Raw genomic sequence first — 20,271 nt, 5'->3', positions numbered from 1 at the left:
AGACCTAAAAATCCAAGCAAGAGAATTCAGAGAGGAGGCTAGAGGCAAAACCTAGACATGATGACCATATGATCATCTCATATGGTCATAAAAACCATTTGATAAAATCCAGCATCCTTTCATGATGAAAACCCTCAACAAAACAGGCTTAGAAGGCAAGAGAAAGAAATAAATAACATCCCAGTCAAGAAAGAAGACCTTAAATTATCCCTGTTTGCTGAAGATATGATCTTGTATTTAGAAAACCCTAAAGACTTTACCAAAAGACTCCTAGAATTGATAAATAAATTCAGCAAAGTCTCAGGTTACAAAATCAATGTACACAAATTAGTAGCATTCTGTATACTAATAATTGTCAAGATGAGAGTCAAATCAAAGACTCAATACCATTTACAATAGCTATGAAGAAAATAAAATACTTAGGGTATATTTAACCAGGGAGGTGAAAGATCTCTACAAGGAGAACTACAAAACACTGATGAAATAAATCGTAGATGACAAAAATTAATGTAAAAGCACTGTATGCTCATGGATTGGTAGAATTAACATTGTTTAAATGGCCCAAAGAAATTTACAGATTCAGTGCAATTTCCATCCAAATACCAACAGCTTCTTTCATAGATCTAGAAAAAATAATCCTAAGCTTCATTTGGAACCAAATAAGAGCCCAGATAGCCAAAGCAACCTGAAGCAAAAAGACCAATATTGGAGACATTACAGTTGCCTGACTTCAAATTATGTTGAAAGGCTATATAGTAACCTAAACAGAATGCTACCTGTACAAAAGTAGAGATATAGACAGGTGGAACAGAATAGAAAACCCAGAAATAAAACCATATAGCTATGATCAACTGATATTTGACAAAGCACACAAAAACATACACTGAGGAAAGGACACATTATTCAATAAATGGTGCTGGGAAAATTAGCCACATGCAGAATGAAACGGGTCCCATATCTTTTGCCATATACAAAAATAAATTCAAGATGGATTAAAGATTTAAATACAGGGCATGAAACCATAAAAATTCTAAAAGAAAATATTGGAAAAACTCCTCTAGACATCGGCCTAGGCAAAGAATTTATGATTAATACCCCAAAGGCAAATACAGCAACAACAAAAATAGATAAATGGGCTTAATTAAATTAAAAAGCTTCTGCAAAGGAAATAATTAACAGAGTAAACAGGCAATCCACCGAATGAGAGAAAATATTTGCAAACTATACATTGGATAAAGCACTAATTTCCAGAATCTACAAAGAACTCAAAGAAATCAGCAAGAAAAAAACAACCTCATAAAAAAGTGGCCAAAAGACATGAACAAAATTTTTTCAAAAAAAGTTAGACAAATGGCCAACAGACATATAAAAAAATGTTCACTATCACTAATCATCAGAGAAATGCAAATTAAAACCACAATGAGATACCATGTTACCCCTTTCAGAATGGCCATTATTAAAATGTCAAAAAACAACAGATGCTGGTTTAGATGCAGAGAAAAAAGGTATGCCTATACACTATTGGCAGGACTGCAAATTAGTATAACCTCTATAGAAAACAGTATGGAGATTTCTCAAAGAACTAAAAGTAGACCTACCATTCAATCCAACAATCCCATTACTTGGTATCTACCCAAAGGCAAAGTCATCATTTTATCAAAAAGACACCTGTACTTGAATGTTTATTGCAGCACAATTCACAATGCAAAGATATGGAATCAACCTAAGTGCCCATCAGTACATGAGTGGATAAAGAAAATGTGGTATATATACATATCATGGAGTACTATTCGGCCATCAAAAGAAATGAAATCATTTTATTCACTACAACTTGGATGGATCCAGAGACCATTATCCTAAGCAAAGTATATCAGGAACGGGAAACCAAACACCCTATGTTCTCACTAATAAGTGGGAGCTACACAATGGGTGCACATACGCACAATAGGACTTAAAGAACATTGGAAACTAAGAAGGGGGGAAGGTGAGATGGAGGTGAGGGATAAAAACTTACACACTGAGTGCAGTGGACGCTGTCCTGGTGGTGGGCACACTGAAAGCCCTGACTTCAGTATTATACAGTATATCCATGTATCAAAAACTTTTGTACCCCCTTAATATTTTGAATTTTTAAAAATGTGGTATATATACACAATGGAATTCTACTTAGCCATAAAGGAAGAAAATCCTGTCATTTGTAACAATACGGAAGAACCCACACATTATGTTTCGCGAAATGAGCCATGTACAAAAGGACAAGTACCACGTGATCTCAGTCATATGTGGAATCTAAAAAAGTTGATCTCACAGAAGTAGAGAGTAGAATAGTGGTTATCAGAGGCTGGGAGAATTGGGGGGTGGGTAGGGTACAGAGTTACAGTTAGGTGGAATAATTTCTGTTGCATAATAGGGTGACTAAGTCAACAATAATGTATTGTATATTTCAAAATATTAGCTGGAAGAGAGGATTTTAAATGTTCTCGCCACAAAAAATGAGCATTATTTGAGGTGATGGATATGCTGCTAATTACCCTAATTTGGTCATTACACAATGTCTATGTGCATCCAAACGTCACACTATACTCCATAAATATGTACAATTATTATGTGTCAACTAAAAACAAAGTAAAATTTAAAAAAAATCACAACATAAATCTTATCTTTCTTATACTTTGAGTGTATATTTCATTTTTATGCTACTTTTTTTTTAATAATGTAATAGTTGTCAGCTTTAAGAATTTCCAGATACTTATAAATTGCTGTTTTATTCTCACTCCTGGTTACTTTCTTACTAATCAGGTGAAACGCTCTTTCCTTGATAATTGCATTCCCTTCCTATATTCTTTCTTGCATGATAGTTTACAGTTTCCTTCCTTGAAGATCTTATTCAGTTTGGCATAACCCAATGCCCATATTTGACTTCAGCAGTGCTTTTTGAAAGAAGGCAAGAGAGATATGGTAAATTAATTTTTGGTCCCAGTTTGCCACCTCTTCCTGTATTCACACCCATTTTCATGTAACTTTGCAATTCCTCCCCCTCCACTCCTGGCATCCCAGAAAGCAGTTTTGGCTCAAGCCATAGCCATGTGGGCATATCCTTGCCATTGGAGCTGCCAAAGCGCTTTGCCCTGAGAGCCTTGGCTTCCCGCAACAGGGGTACATTCCCAGTCCAACCTGCCTCGGAGAGCAGAGTGTAGCCGCAGGGTGGCTTGGAGAGGAGGGTGGGACCCGGTGCCCCCTCCCTCCCAAGAGAGCAGTGCAGAGAGTTTTAGGATTTAAAGATAACACCCTCAGGGGTGTCTGCAGCAGCATCCCATATTCAAGCACATTAATCTTTCTGTGAGAAATATATAAATATTCACCCCAAGTGAGATAAATAAAGATTATAAATAACCTCATGTCAGTTAAGGTCAGGTTTTGTCACCAAACGAGCTCGTTTCAGGTCAGAATTTTATTGCCAAATGAGCTATAAAAAAACTTGGGTTTTGAACTTTGGGGATGAGAAAAGTGCAGAGAGTGTGTGCATGCATAAAATATGGTTGGAAATATGCAAAAATATTAACATCCTAGTTTTCTAAATATTTCTTAGTCTTAATCTCTGACTTTTCTTAAATTTCAAATGAATGTGCTCCAAAACCTAAATGCTCGTCCAGCAAAGCCATACATATGTTTTGCCTGTTTTTGAACTTTAAAAAAAATGGAATTGTAAAGCATGTGCTCTTTTGTGTCTGGCTTATTTGCCTTAATATTGTTTTGTGTAAAACTCATCTATATTGTTGCATGTAATTGTAGTTTTTTCATTTTCATTGTTTTATGTAGTTTTACATTTTGTGAATTTACCATCATGTATTTACCTATTCTAGTGTTGATGAACATTTGAATTGTTTCCATATGGGGGCTACTAAAATTAATGCTGCTTTGAGCATCCTTGTTAAACATATGTGCACATTTCTGTTGGGTAGATACCTAGGAGTGGAATTTAAGGTCTGTAGAGTTGCTGATGCCCAGCATTGGTGGACACTGCCAAACAGCTTTCCAAAACTATCCGATTCATGTATTGTTTATGTAATCAGGGTGGGAAAACAAGCAAAAATATGAAATAAGGAAAAAAAAATGTTTGCTTCCTGGAAAGAACACTGGATTCTGCCACCAGTGACTTATGTTTCAGGCCTGGCTCTGCCACCAGTAGTGTGACCTTGAGCAGTCACCTAATTTCTAAAGGCTGAGTTTTCTTATCTTTAAATTAGAAGGTTGTGAGATCCTTCCAAATTCTGAGTCTATGAGAAACAATGGAACAGGGGGCTCTGCAAGGTCAACTTGGTACCACTCCAGCTGCAGCTTCTACTCCACCAGGCAGCCTCCCTTCCACAGCCTGAGCCTGAAATGTGCTGTCATCTAGGCTGTTTTGTCTGTGCTGTCTTTTCTTCCTTCAGTTACCTTTGATTTGCTGGGCCAGTATTGAAGCTTTGAGGCACATATATTTGAAATTTAGGAAGAGAAGCCAGAGATCAAGAGTAAGGGATACGTAGGAAGCTAGGATGGGTATTAAAGTAGAGCAGCCTCCAAATCCAGTGGAGCGGAGAGACTCTTAACTGGATAGAGGTAACAGTGGCAGTTGCTGAAAGTAGCACTGGCAGAGTGAGGACTAAAAAGAATTTGTGGGGTTTTGTCATTTAAAGTGCATTAATCTTGGAAAGAGTAGTCTTTCTATAGGAGAAGCAGTCTGAAGTCATATTATCTGCAACCATGAGTTCTCAATCTGCTTAAAAATATAAATGTGCAGCCTGTACCTCAGTCTCACTAATTTTGAATTTTTATAGTCTTTATTATTAGGGCAACCAAGCAAGTACCTACTGTGGACTGGAATTTGGAAAACACTGTTACAGTCTAGAACTTCAAGGAAAAAAGAGAATGATAAGAAAATAGATTTAAGGGAATATACAGTTGAGATTTAAAAAAATTTTATTCACTCATTCATTCACTCTTTCATATATTTATTCTATAATAATTTATTAAGCCTCTAACAAGGTGGAGACAGATACATAAAAGTACATTCAGCAAAGGTTAATGGGGGTCGTGAAAGAAGCACGTATAGGAGATAGTAGTGTCATAAATTTTTCTAATAAAGTTGCTGCCTCAGTATCCATGTTTAGGCCTGACAGAATCCAGTCCTATTCTGTCACTTCTGGCCTAGTATGGCTTCACTTCCCCAGGTGGTTGTTTGAGATATAGCCCACGTGTTCCTCATCTCACTGACTCACAACCCAACGTATATATCCCACAGCTGCTGACCACAATAAAACCTAATGGTTAACACCAGAGTCATGTAAGTAAGTCCCCCCTCACATGTGTTTTCTTTCAACTAGTCAATCCACAACCTCGGGGAAAGCCTAAGAGATAAGTAACACCTGTGGATCTCAATAAAGGCACAGTCCCACAGGCCCTCTCCCTCTCTCCCTCTCTCGCTTCCCCCGGGCTGGGGCTGGTTGAGCTCCCTGCCGCCTTCAGCCCTCCTGTGAGCCTCCTGCCGGCGTCGCTGATCTCCCTGGGATCTGTAAGTAAAACATTTCTTCTCTTTCATGCATTTTGTTTTACCTCCTCATGTGTCTCACCTGACAGACACACTCACTCCCTCAGTCGGGGATCTCCTAGAGAGTGGCTACCTTGGCTTACAGCCACTCTTGACAGACATACTTTCAGATCAAGTTAAAGGAAAGCATAACAACAAAAGTCACAAGGAGGCACCTGAAGACAGAGGGGCCTTTCCACTGGGGAAGGGTAGGAAAGACTAGGTGTTCTGGGACAGAGATGGCTGTGGAACTGCAGGGGTAGCAATTAGGTAAATGTAGAAAGATGGTGTGCTAATAAAAACTGTTATCTAAAAAGTTCAGGAATCTAGATGTCCACATCCTTAGCTAAAACTGAAAAGGAATTCAGTAGTAAAAAAAAAAAAAAGAAAAGAAAAGAAAACAAACAAAAACCTGAGAAAATCTATCTCGCTGCAGGAAAAAACAGCTTGGGCTCTTGAAAATGGCACGTTTGCGTGTTTACTCTTTCTGTCTCTTTTCCCAGCACAACATGGTCTCAATTCTGCTTCTTTCCAGTCTTCTCACTGCTCTTTCTTAGCATTCTTAGTTCCTGCTTCCCCATTAATTCAATTTTCACGTGGCTTTGGCTTGCTGGTGCTGGTTATACCCACTTGTAAGGTCTTTCCATTCCGTGCCCACCACTGGTCTGTCCCTCTCAGTACGGTGTCTCTTAGGGTACTGCCTGCAGCTGTTATGTATAGCCCCTCGGCATCCCAAACCCAAATTCCTGGAAAAATAATCCACTCGGCCGTAGTTAAGTCAGTCACCCACCCTGATCCAGTCAGCGATGCCCAGAATGGAGCAGGCCTTATTGGTGGGTAGGAGTTTTCTTTTCCAGGTGTTAAGCATTCTCCTGAGGAGGGCTTGCGGGAAGGCAAGCGATGGGTGAGTTGGTGTTTATCATATGGCCAAGGTAGGAAAGAAAAATGAGGAGATAGAAGGGCATACTCAAGAAAATACAAGGACTTTACCATGATTATTTAGAACAGAGAATGCTTAAATACTTAGGGAAACTAGGAAATAAGTGGGAAAAGACTGAAAAAGATTGAAGGAAGTATTGATCTAACGCTTCACAGATTGTGGTTGGAGAAGAATATCTGATGTAAAGCATCTTTTCAAAAAGGGCAGGCACCAGAAGATCAATGAATTTGCACTAAAAAGAAAAATAGAAAGCATGAAGGATAACATTGTGGGTGAAATCATTTGTATGTCCTAATTCTACAATTTTTTTTTTGTATGTGGCTTATGAGAACTGCCTGCAAATTCTCATTCATATGCAAAGTGTGTTCAGAAAGATTTTTTTTAATAGCATTATTGTAGCTAAATTTTACCCTGGGTTATAAATTATCACTGGTACTTGCTAATTTGCTATTACTGTCTATGTTTTCTTAGTTTTTAATTAAAGTAAGTTTCCGGTAACAGAGAGAAGACCTCTGCAGAAACACATGTCAAATATTTCAGGGAATGTTGAAAAAGTTTTGAAAGTGCGAACCACAGGGGGATTCCTCTTTCTTAGCCCTGCTATGGCAGTGGACAAAGGTTTAAGTAATACTGCATACATTAGTTGCTAGATCAATGGGAAATAAATTAACCTGCCATACTCTTGCTCTAGAGAATTCTTTAGCTTGTCCAGGCAGTAGATAAAATAATTTCTAAAGTCCTTCAAATGTGCATTTACTGGTCTTCTGTCCTTTTGTAGAAATGAATGTCATAAAGGAAGAACTTATTTGCTCATGCTTGCTCTTAATTCTTTTAAATGTCTCCACTTGAGGATTGAAAATATGTAAATTTAAGTAAAAGATCTGGGAAGTGTTAACTGTTGCATTAGTCCTACAAAGGAATGAAATCCTATCATGTTTTGATTGTTTAAGTGTTAAGATTACTAATCACTCAAGATTCAGATTTGGGATGGACTTGGATGCTACTTTCTCTTTACGTGAGAGTTTTGGCTATTACTATGTTCAGTTAGTCCTTAAAATCCAACCTCCTTAGCAAAATGTTTCTGAGCTTTGATTATTCAAATTGATTTTTATTGTGCAAATATTTTCTTCTTTCCAAATTAATCAAACTTAGAAAATGAATTCTTAGCCTAATCTTCAACATAAGATATTAAACATTTTTGTCAGTATATTTGGATTAAAATTTGGTCCATGTAAGACAATAAAATAACTTGTATAAATACAAGACTAGGGAAATCTAATACATTTTGTTTTTACTTACAGACATTTACAATAATTTATTCTTGGGGAGAGAACCTCAGGCTTTATGTCCCACTGCCCTTATTCCACGTTTCTCCGTGACAGAGATCATGACTAATTCAGATTGATTGTGTCTGGTTGTATTATGACCAACTCACCAGCTGGATTTTTTTTTTTTTTTTTTTTTTTTTTTTAACACAGTGCCCAACTGCCACAAATTATGCAGTCGAGTTTCCCACATTTGGGGAAATCGCAGGGTCAGCACATCCGGAGTGCAATGGATGAGCCTCACCCTGGGAAAACCACCTTCGTGATCATGGTATCTTCCCTGCTAGGTGAGTATCGCCAACTGGATTACTGACATAAAAGGTAGGTGAATGCAAGTTGAGAGTTTAGAGAAGACAGAAATGTGTGTGGATAATTTGGGGGCTTGCATAATTAGCTACAAGCAACGATGACTCAGTTATGATCTGAATTCATGTACTTTACTGAATAACAATATGAAAAACACATCTGTAAACCAAATGATGCATTTCCATAAATTTCTTCCTTGCGAATACATGATATCTCAATGCTAGGTTTAACATTTGATATTTCTTCTCTTGCCTTTCCTCCAACCCATTTTCCACATAGCAGCCAAATTCTAAGGTAGGCATGTAGGTAGATAAAATTATAATTAGAATAAAATTCAAAAGCCATACTTGACATACAAGGCCTTACACATTTGGCACCTGCTTGCTCTCTGGCCTCATCTCGGGCACTTTCTACCTTAATAAATTGAGCAAGTGGGCTGTTTTTCTGTTTTTTGAAGATGGGAAGCTTCTGTTTCTTCTGCCTGTAGTGTTTTCATTACTCTTAGCATAGCCTGCACTTTCAAATCTTGCCAGTCTTATTTCAGACCTCATCTCCTCAGAGAGGCCTTGAGTTGTGCCATATTTAAAGTAGGTTCCTTGTGATTTCCTTTGTGATCATGTCTTGTAATGATCCCTTAGTGCAGGAACATGCTCATGGCCCACTTACAGGGCACAATACATAGATGCACCATTGAAATGTATTGAATAAATGAATAAATAGCAATTATGATGAAGCAGGAATAGAATGAGCATTCATCTGCTTTCTTGAGATGTATTCAGTCTTATTAAATGATCAGAATAACTTAATTAAGCAGTTTTTGCACATAATTTCCTTCATAATATTTGCATTCTCCATGCCCATTTCTTTCCCAAGATATTAAAATGAACTCTCATAATCTGGTGAAAACTTATGGTCCAGAACTAGGACAAAGGATCTTATCAGATCCTGTACAATTTTATATTAGATGGTTGATGCTATAAAATTTATTGGTGGGTTTTTTGTGGGTTGCTTTTTTGTGTGTGTGTGATAGCCTAGTAGGTTGGATGTGAATTTGGGTATAATTTTTTCTGTGTCCCTTCTTTCCTCTTCCTTCTTTTATATCTTGGTTATTTGATACTAGTACAGTAGTGTCTAAATCAGACCCTAGGTGTGGTTTTTCAAAGATTATAGGTGAGTGGGCAAGTGTCCTGACCTTCCGGATTCCAACTTTGGCTCCTAACTCAACAAATCTCTCATTCCTTAGATCTGCATCTGTTCTCCAACTCATAGCTGATACTCCTGCAATTGCAATCTGGCCCCATCTCTTATCCTCCCTTCCCCACATCTGCTAGGACCTTGTCCAAATCACAGCATAGGGTATTTATCTTTTTTTGGAAGCTCTTGTAAATAATCTTCTTGCAAAGAAGATGGAGATATAAAGTTTTAAAAGAATTATTTACTAAGTGATTCATGTATATAACAGTAATTATATTCCTCTCTAAAAAGTTATAAAGTAACTGATATAGAAATAAGTGTCTCCAATATACAGCTATAGGTTTAAATATCATGTGGAACTATATAGAATTATGGTTCCCAGGATCTTAATGTTTGTATCTCCCAAAATTTACATGTTGAAATCCAAACCCCCAAGGTGATGCTATTAGGAGATGGGGGCCTTTGGGAAGTGATTAGGTTATGGGTGTGGAGCCCTCATGAATAGGATTAGTGCCCTTATAAAAAAGACCAGAGAGAGACCCCTCACCCTTTGTACCATGTGGGTACACAAGGGGAAGGCACTGTGTACTAAATAGGAAGTTAGCCCACATAAGACACCAAACCTGCCAGCACCTTGCCTCAGAACTGTGAGAGAAATTTCTGTTGCTTGTAGTCCGCCTAGGCCATGCTATTTTGTTATAGGAGCCCACATGGACTAAGATAATCGTTATTTGATGATATTGACCCACAAAACCAGAAATTTAGTATGATTAAACCAAAGACTTAACACTTCCGTGCTTATAAGATGATTATGTTGTGCCACAGGACATTGACTTTCAATGTGTCACAAATGTTAAAGGCAATAGCCTACAGCCAGTCCAAAAGAATTTGTTGAGCTCTGACCATGTCACATAGTTCATTTCCCCTCAATATTTTGATGAAGGGGAAATCAACAAGACATATAAGTAGTGCTGTTATTGGGAATAACTACAAAAACAGGTGCAGTAATGTGACTGTGGTGCTCAAACTGTATGCAGGCTATTTTTGTTGTATGTAAATTAAATGAATATGCGTACTATGACAGCAACATCAGACAGGGAAACTTTCAAGATGGCATCAAAAATAGAGCTCATTTTTATTGAACTGTGTAAGTACTTTGGACTTGTGAATGTATAAGAGTGTATGTTCAGGACAATAAACCACAACATACAGTGCTAAAGGACGGTCAAGGCAATCGTGTGGTAAGAGTCAATGTGAGCTGTGGTTACCCTGCGAGAGTGGATATACTCTACTGTTGTTGGACTTCTTTCATGTCATATTGGGATCTTTAACCCTTCTAGTGTGTAGATAGCAATTGCAATAGTTGAAAGTATGGAATGCACACAGAAATATTGATAACCTAGTATAAAAGAAGACAGACATAGTCCAGGTACTTCTCTGAACTATAAATGAATTTTATGTCAAATCTTTGTGTAGTCGAAGCCTGACATTATCCTCCTAAACCTCATTGTCTCTAGAGAATCCCTTTTGCCAAATTCCATCCAGCATTGACATAGGAAACACCCAAGAATATCACTGCTTTTTGTCCTAGACTATCCTAAATTATTTTACTAGTAAACATTTGAAAATATATATTTAACAGATAAAGTTTAAAAGGAAAGCTTAATTGCAATACCATCATTACAACCAGTGAAATTAATATCAATTCCTTCATACTACTTAATATAAAATCTATGTTCAGTTTTTACTCTCAAATGTCTTGTTGTGGTTGATTTTATTCAAATCAGGACCTAAACCATATCCACACTTCATGTTTAATTCATGTGATTCTTAAGTCTCCTTTAATATATAACATTTCCTCCTCTTTTATATTCTATTTGCTAAAAGAAACTGGGTCATTATTTATTGCTGTATGTATCCTCACAGTATCATTTAAAATGTTCTTATAATTGGTAGTTAAATTTAGATGCATGAGTGGATTCAAGTTTAATACTTATGGCAAGAATAGTTTATAACTGGTTCTATTTCTGGCTACTGCATCACTAAATATAATTTCTGGTTTCTTCACTGTTTGTAGTATCAGTACTATAAAAAAAAATGGACCAGGAGGTGTCATCCTTTAAAACATCATCCTCTATCTTTTACATAATGGTTTAAGCCGCCATTGATAGTCATTGCCTTTAGGAGCTGAAAGGGCTATTTTTGAATTCTATCATTTCTCCTATATGCCTTAGTTTCCATAAAGAAGAAATTTCTCTCATCAGCTATTTGGTTTCTTACCTATACATACGTGAATGGCTGGATAAATACTTGATTCTTTCCCTTTTTCAATTGCAAAAAAAAAAAATCACCAATTGATATGTAGAAACTGTTAAAAGAAAAACTTTGGACAAAATAAATTTAATAGTTATTTGAGCATGAAAAGGCTCATGTATTGGGCAGCAATCAAAAGCAGAAGAGCTTCGATGAGCTCCGCTTCAGGAGCATGTGCAGCAGGTCTTTATAGGCTGAGCACAGAAACCAAGTAAAGAAATTATCTGATTGGCCACAGCTAGGTATTTGCCTTATTTGGGTATGATCCAGTCAAAAATCCCTAATTAGAGGGAAGTTTCTGATTGGTTAAACTTAGATTTTGTTTATTGTTTACATTGGACTTTAATTTGCTTCTGTAGGAATTGAAGGCACAGGCACTGTCTCAGTCTAATGGCCTCCCAATTAAAATATTTTCACAACTATACTAAAGTGACCAAAGAGATTTTTTTTTTCTTTTTAGTATCACTATGAACTCAGGGATTTTTATATATTTGATGTATTTCAGTGCATTTAAATAATTATTACTTTGATGCTCAGACTGATCTCTCTTTGGCTAGTGTGAGCCCTTTCAAGCTGGATTTTTGATATGTCATTTTGACATAATCTCAAGAGTCTTCGATAGCCTCCTTGCATTCAGGGATGACAAGGTATGTCAGATTCACCTTATGCATTTACTGCCCAGAAGAAGAATTAGTCACTCTTCTAAGGAGACCTGATTTCTTTTAGTAGGAAATGGTGCTTGAGGATAAAAATCTGTATGATAGTGGTATTTGTTTCTACTAGTTATTGTTTCTAGACAATTGAGTGGACAAAGCTAGGAAACATACATGTATATTTAGGATGAGAAAAATAAATTTTGAGTTCATACTGCTGCTTCCAATTAAAATTTAAAAAAACAAGGTTTTTATCTACCTCAATTGATTTTCTATTTGTGTCAGGTATCTCTTATCTCCTAATTTTTCTATGGGATATGTTTTCCTGTGAAAACATAATAATGGGAGGGAATAAATATTGTGTAAATTTGGAGCATTTCATGTTGTTGGTAAATCTATTAATTGGTCTACTCCTTCCCTACAAATAACTTAACTCTTCTTAACCTAACAACTATCTTTGATTATTTCTCTTACTCTGTGTCTAAATTATTAGCAGCCCCTGTAAGCTTTACCTCCAAAACATATTCTAAATCTATTCACTGTTTTCTGCTTTACTAACTACTACTACCAACTGTCAATCATTAGTTAGCTTTTCTTGCCTAAAAAAGCCACCCCAAAACTTAGTAGCTTAAAACACCAAAGCATTTATTATTTTTCACAGTTATGTGGGTTGTATGGGTGGTTCTTCTGGTATATGCTGGCTCAGCTAGGGCTGGATGCTTTAGTATGATCTTGCTCACCCCTTTGAGGCCTCACCTGGGGTGGCTGGGTATCTGGGACATCTCTCCATGTGGTTGCTCATCTTCCAGGATGCCAGTCTGGACTTGCTCACATGATGGTGGAAGGATTCCCAGGACAAGTTGGCAAAAGCTCCGACAGGCTATAGTTCTTTTTATAAGCCTCTCCTTGTCTCATCAAAGCAAGTCACCAGCTTAAACCCAGGTTCAAGGACTGGAGAAATAGAATCTGCTCCTTGATGGGAGGAATGATAAAGCCACGTGGCAAAGATTGTGCCTAAAGGGATGGGAGGAATTTGTGGCCATTTTGCGATCTACCACGCCATGTGAGGCCAAACCGCTACTATCTCTCATGTGGGTATTTGCCATAATACTCTGCTTCCACTTTTGCCTTTGTACAAACAATTGCCTATACTGGTTTGTTGTCTTAAAAATATAAATTGAAACACGTCATTCCTCTTTCTAAACACCTTCAGTGGTTTCTAATCATATTGACAATAAAACAAAACTACTTGCTCTTGGTGCCCTATGTGACCAGACCCGTCCCTTGACTTCCTCTTTTACATGATCTCACACCATTCTTTGCTTAGTCCTTTCTGTTCCTACTTTAGAACCCTTGCTCTGTTTCTTCTACCTGAAATGTTTCTCACATTTATCTTCAAATATCTGGCTTTTTATTTGTAATTCAGGCCTCAGAAAGACCTTCCTATGTGGGATACACATCACTAGCACATACCTCTCTTTGATACATGGTTGATTATACTTCCAAATTCTATTGCACCATAAGGACATTCGACCAGTTCTGGTTAGTGGACTATGAGTAGAAATATAATGTGTTATTTCTGGGCTGAGTCAGTGGGAAGCCCCTGGTCAGTACGCTAATCTCTCTTCTTCCCTTTCCAACACAACTGGAGAGTCTCATGCTGAGATGGCAAACCACAAGTTTAAAGTAATCTGGATTGCTGAGTCACTATATGAAGGATTGCTGTCTTGGAGCATTTATAAAATCCGTAGTGGAATTTGCATGAGTAAAAAAACTTTTGTTTTAAGTCACTATGATTTTGAAGCTAATTTCTTACCTTAGGCTGTCCTAACTAACACACTTAATACACGGTGTTCAATAGCTTTTTTATCGTGCTTTCATTCTCTGTTTTAATGATCTATTTCATTTTCCTCAGAGTTACTAATATTTATTTCCTGTTATATTCCCATTCAACTAGATGTAAACTCTGTATGAGGAATCCTATCCACTTATGAATCATATTTCCAAGGTCTAGAATTGTAGCTGTTCAGTAAAAAATGATTGAAGTAATCAATGTGGTATCTATTACGTAGCACTCTCTGGTGTATGACACTGGATTGCACAGCTGTGCATGATTGCGGAAGCAAAGTGGACCAGTAGGTGCATTCTCAGCCAAATACATTGTGGGATGTTAATCTTAACTTCAATGATATCTTTTGATGACTTTTCAATTACAAAGGTATGTCAAAACAACAACTAAAATGCCCATTTTATTATTAAAAGCAGGTGGATACATAGGCACAATGTAAAACACTGGAGGGATAGCTACACAAATATGCAGGCAGTATTTCCCTAATGCTCCATTGATTTATTTTCTGAGACGGTCTTACCCTAATTGGCCATATGCTTGTTATTAAGTGCACTGAATTAAGTCAAAACAGAGAATCAAGAAGACAGGAGAACATTTTTGTATCCTTACCAGACCTCTATTCCTGTCTAAAAAGAAAGGAATATTTCACACATGCTACTGGGACAATTCTGGCTAACAGGGACAGCTTATATCCCACTTTCATTGTTCCTTAAGCATGCAGCATTCTCACGATCCTTCTAAGAAGGAATAGTTGGTGCTTCATGAAGATGTAGGTTTCATGAAGATCTCAATCGCTAATACAATTGAATATAATCCTAATTTGCATAGAAAGGTCTATTCATGTCTGGAGCCCTTATGGGCAGGCTCATGTTCTTTGTCACAAGACTTCTGTGTCCCATGAAAATCAAAGAATATGGCTGGACAACTCTTTCAATGTCCCTGAATAATCTATAACAGCAAAGACATTTCTTGAGAATTCTATGACAAGGGAGTTATTGCCCAGGGCAATAGAATTCCCTTCGGGGCAGTGTTACCTAAGCCATGTGCTAGTTTAGCAAAAGTACCTAACTGAGCAAAACTATGTTTGGAAATCAAAGCAAACTACAGGTAGAAGAAGAGAAAATTGTTAGCAAATAACAGAAACTAAGTCCCAGAGCAGGGAGGAGGTGGGAGATACAAAAACAGGTCAAACCTCGGAGATGGTGCTATTTGGTGAGTGGCCCAGAAAGAGATTCAGGCTCTAGGATAATAAGCATGAAGTCAAAATTGGACAGCAAAATGAGTCTAGATTTCAGGAACAAGATGAAAGCTCAGATGTCAGAATTGAGGGACAAAGTCAAACTGGCAACAAGGGTGTCGAAAGTTAATCCCTGATGCTTGAGGTAGAATTGACCCTGGAGCCTGCAGCACTGTGGCTGGAGATTGGTACCAAGTAACTCCAGCCCTGGGGAGGGGAGAAAGAGGCTGAGAACTAGGCGGGGCCCTCTCAGGGACAAGCAATAACAATGGCAATAAGACTCATTGCATGTGATTAGCATTTTCATAGGAAATTCGAGGATCTCATTTTTTCCTTACAACCATCTTGTGAGTTAGCTGGTGTCTTTATGTCATGGGTAAGAGGAAAGAATAAATAGAGAGTTGGTGTTGCTCCATTCCTTTTCCTATTCGGTAACAAATTTGGAATTTCTTTGCTAGCAAGTTTGGATTCCTACATATAGGTGGAAGAGAAATTGGCTTTTGGTAATTTCGGAAAGATATCAGTTTTATCTAGATTATTTACCAGCCAGCCTAACAATAACATTAAAATGATCAAAAATGATTTTCAAAACAAATTATTAATACTTCAATTTTGAAAGTAGAACCATGGAGTATTTACAGGAACACAGTAAAATTATTACAAAAGTTATTAAAATGTTTTTTTATGATCCAGTTTTTGAAACAGTGATACTAGCAACAGTATCACATTTAGAGCAAAATGTAACTTTTTGTTGACCTGTATTGCTTTCATCTTCTCAACTCTCAAAACTCCAAATATTTCTCTATAAAAAAACTTATGACGATGCCCCTATCTAATCTTAGATATCCTTTCAAATTACTGTCATGAAATAGTTATTTCCTACCTACTTAGGAACGTTATTTCCATTTCTGCTTTGTCAATTTCTTCATTTCTAAGTAGAGATAAAGTAAGCAGTATGCAAATCAGTTCATAGAACTGTCGTAAGACTGCTTTGCAGGGCTGAGGAAAGACAGAATAATATCAGATTGCAAAAATGTGAAAGCAGATGTTTATACATCAAACCTAGGAAATACATATTTTATTAGTCTTGTTTTACAAATGAGAAAATTGGGGCTTAAGAAGAGGTTAAACCACTCACTAGAATGGCTCTAATGAAAAGGACAACAATAAGTATTGGTAAGGATATAGAGAAACATTGCTAATGGAAATATAAAATGGTGCAGAAACTTTGGAAAACATTTTGGCAGTTCCTCAAAATGTAAATGTAAAGTTATCATATGACCCAGCAATTCCACTCCTGGACATATACCCAATAGAACTAAAAATGTATGTCCACATAAACACTTGTACATGAATGTTCATAGTAGCATCAGTCATAATAGCCAAAATATGGAAAAACCTAAATATTCATAGATAAAATGTGGTCTATCCAAATAATGGAATATTATTCAGCCATCAAAAACCAAGAAATACCTACACGTACTACAATGTAGATGAATCTGGTAAACATTATGCTAAGTGAAAGAAACTAGACATAAAAGGCCACATATCGTATGATTTCATTTATATAAAATATCTAATACTGATAAATCTATAGATATAGAATGTAGTTTAGAGGTTCTCAGGGGCTGAGGGGAGACAGGAAATGGGGAGTGGCTGCTAATCAGCAGAGTTTCTTTTTGGAGTGATAAAATATTCTGGAATTACATAGAGGTAATGGTTGCACAATGTTGTGAATATGCTACAACTCACTGAATTGTACGCTTTAAAAAGTGAATTTTATGGCATGTGAGTTATATCTCCATAAACATGTTATTTTAAAAATGAGGTTAAGTGATTTATGTAGCATTAGGTAGGGATGAGTCAATATTTGTACCAAGGCAATCTGGCTCCAGACCCTGCATTTTTAACTGCACTATATTCTATATCTCTAAAGAGGAGAAGTGTACTTGGTGGTATCATCTTATTTATTTACTCCAAGGATATAATTTGGTATATGCTGAATGGCCAGATTGAATGCACACAATCTTCCATGAATAGTTTTCTTAGAACAGCTTTTGACAATAATGACAAGAACCTGCAAGATCTATTTCATGGCAAAAAAAAGTGTTTGAAGGATATAGTCCTAGATAAATAACTGAATTGATTAACTGGTTTTGTTAGATTTCACTTTCAATAAATGTTATTGACTATCTACTATATGACAGATACTGTTCTAGGTATTGGAGATAGATCTATTGAATAGAGCTACAACCTTCCTGCCCTCAGAAAATGTACATTCAAAAGAAATAACAGGAAACAAATATTAGCAATAACTACAGTTAAGGTTTATGTAGGGCTACCAAGTATACAAAAGCAAATACAGAAAAGAGTGACTAGTATATGGGGCATGGATTACAGGTAGGAAGATATGAGAATAGTCAGAAATATTGAGTTTTAAAAGTGTTCTGACAAAATTATAATTCTAGATTTTGAGTACTAATGATCAAATTTTTTCCTCTCATTAATTTATGGTATGACCAGTTGTCTTTTTAGACCACTAAAATGGTGTCATTGGCACACAGGAAGCTATCTTTTTTATTAAATAAGGGAAGCAGGAAGGGAATGAAAGATTAGGGTAGCAGAGGAGAATTCATACACTTAGCTCATTTCAAAGCCAGCACCAAAAACTTGAAAGACACAGGTAGGCACATTTCTGCATCCTTCCCCATTCAATTCTCAGACTTGAATGCTACAAACAAGTCTGATGGGCCCTAGAGAATGATGTTAAATTCCCATAAGCAACATAAATTGGATTTCCTAGGAGCGGATTTCTGAGATGGAGATTTACATGCCGCAGGTTTGTTGTGGAATGCTCTTGGAATTCACATTTGCGGAAGAGAAGGAAGGAAGCAAACTGGGTAGAGGGAGAAGTCAGGGCATTATGCATCTGCAGCGGATAAGCCAACCCTGTAGGGCGTTCTTAGACCAAGTTGGGGCAAGAGGACTGAGATTTTCTACTTTTTCCTCAGAAGGGGGGACATAACATTGGGGGATATGACCACTTTAGCTAAGGCAACCCCCTAATGAGGCTGACAGCTGAAAGCAACATCTGGCAGCACTCAATAGCTGGGAAATAAACATTTTATTTCTGAAAGGAAATCTGGGTAATGCATCACAGTATCCCTTATAACAAACTTAATCTGGTGATGACTCAAATTTCAGCTGTTTTTCTGGATGTTTCTTTTACTAAATGGAACAAGATGACCCCTAGAACTTTGTTTGATAATTTTGCCTACCTGCTTTCTGATCTCCTAAATTAGACTCTCTGAGGATGAAGTTCAAAAATCCATATTTTATAAAGATCCCCAATAATTATTCTATAGACAGTGCATAGACCCTCACTTTGGAATCATTGATTGTGCTTCCATAGGCAGTTACAGCTCTATAAGTCTGGCCAATGGGATGTTAGTGTAAGTATATGTACAACTTCTGGGTCTTGTCCTTAAGGGAAGAAGCATATACTCCGCTTCTCTCATTCCTGTTTCCTAGTGGCTGGAATAAAAAGGAGATGGTAGTGGATAGTGGAAACCATCATGGGCCATCCAGCTGGAAGATAGAAGATGCATATTGAGGATGGTAGAACAAAAAAACAGAAGATGCCAGGCACAGCCATACCTGTTCTGGATCACCTAGCCAGGGTTATACATGAGAGAGGAATACACTTTTTTGAGTCACTATTGTTTGGGGTTTTTTCAATCAGTTTAACTCTTAATAATCAGAGACAGTGGGTCCTCACTTCCAAAGCGAAGGATATGCTGTTGCATTTTGTTCACCTGCACTAGGAAATAGACCCATTGTACTCTGAAAATATCAAGAATCCTATATGGATGTCTTTTTTAGGTCCATTCACTGGATGCTAAGACCTGCTAACTCTAGAGGGACTCTGACAAAAAAAAAAAAATAATAATAATAGCAGTTCAGACTATTAAAGTTTCTGTAAAAGCTGCCTCAATTTTCAACTCATAATCTGTGCTGAACCAATGTTTCTAGAATAACCTGTAGCAGAAAAATAAAACTTAGTGGAGCCAATGACAAGGTCTAATATGACCATAGCAATAGAGGCTTCAGGGGGCTGGGAACAAGACCACACCACCTTCTGAAGCAGCTATTCTGCTTTCATCAAACACTAGCTTCTGGCAATACTTCAGTAATAGGTGACCATGAACTAAAGTACCTCATCCTGGACTTGATATCAGCTTATCTATGCAGCTATGAAGTTAGGCCTTCCTAGTAGCAATCTGTCATCGATCATAAGTCATATGTACAGGAGAGTCCATTTGGGTCTCAAAAGCACAAGTCAGATCCATGATACGGTTCCTTAATGCCCACAATGTGCTGCCACATTTCTCTGGGTTTATGCCATGTTCTTGGTCAGGGGAATCACTTATGACCATTTGACACGGGATGAAAAGACTCTAAGCTGGATTATTGACAGCCCTGGTATCCGTGAAAAGTGTACTATGTAGCATTGGAGTCTATGTTAGGAGTGGCTATGGAAAACAGCTGTAAGGGAAGTCTCTTTGACCATCATGCTTGGTAGATGGTTGGCCTGAAGTCAGGATTTACACTGATTTCTGAGAAGTAGCAGATAATTTTTTTTTTTTTTTTTGAGACAGAGTCTCACTCTGTTGCCCGGGCTAGAGTGGGTGCCGTGGCGTCAGTCTAGCTCACAGCAACCTCAAACTCCTGGGCTCAAGCAATCCTCCTGCCTCAGCCTCCCGAGTAGCTGGGACTACAGGCATGTGCCACCATGCCCGGCTAATTTTTTCTATATATATATTTTAGTTGTCCATATAATTTCTTTCTATTTTTAGTAGAGACGGGGTCTCACTCTTGCTCAGGC

General features: G+C 37.3%; 1 pseudogene; it reads right to left on the bottom strand.

Moving 5' to 3' along the window:
- Positions 1-7,983: 7,983 nt before the first annotated feature.
- LOC138397820 (U1 spliceosomal RNA) lies at positions 7,984-8,129 on the bottom strand (annotated as a pseudogene).
- Positions 8,130-20,271: the final 12,142 nt, after the last annotated feature.

This window comes from Eulemur rufifrons, chromosome 16, assembly GCF_041146395.1.
Source record: "Eulemur rufifrons isolate Redbay chromosome 16, OSU_ERuf_1, whole genome shotgun sequence".
Taxonomy (NCBI): Eukaryota; Metazoa; Chordata; class Mammalia; order Primates; family Lemuridae; genus Eulemur; species Eulemur rufifrons.
This window is presented reverse-complemented; position numbering and strand designations above follow the sequence as displayed.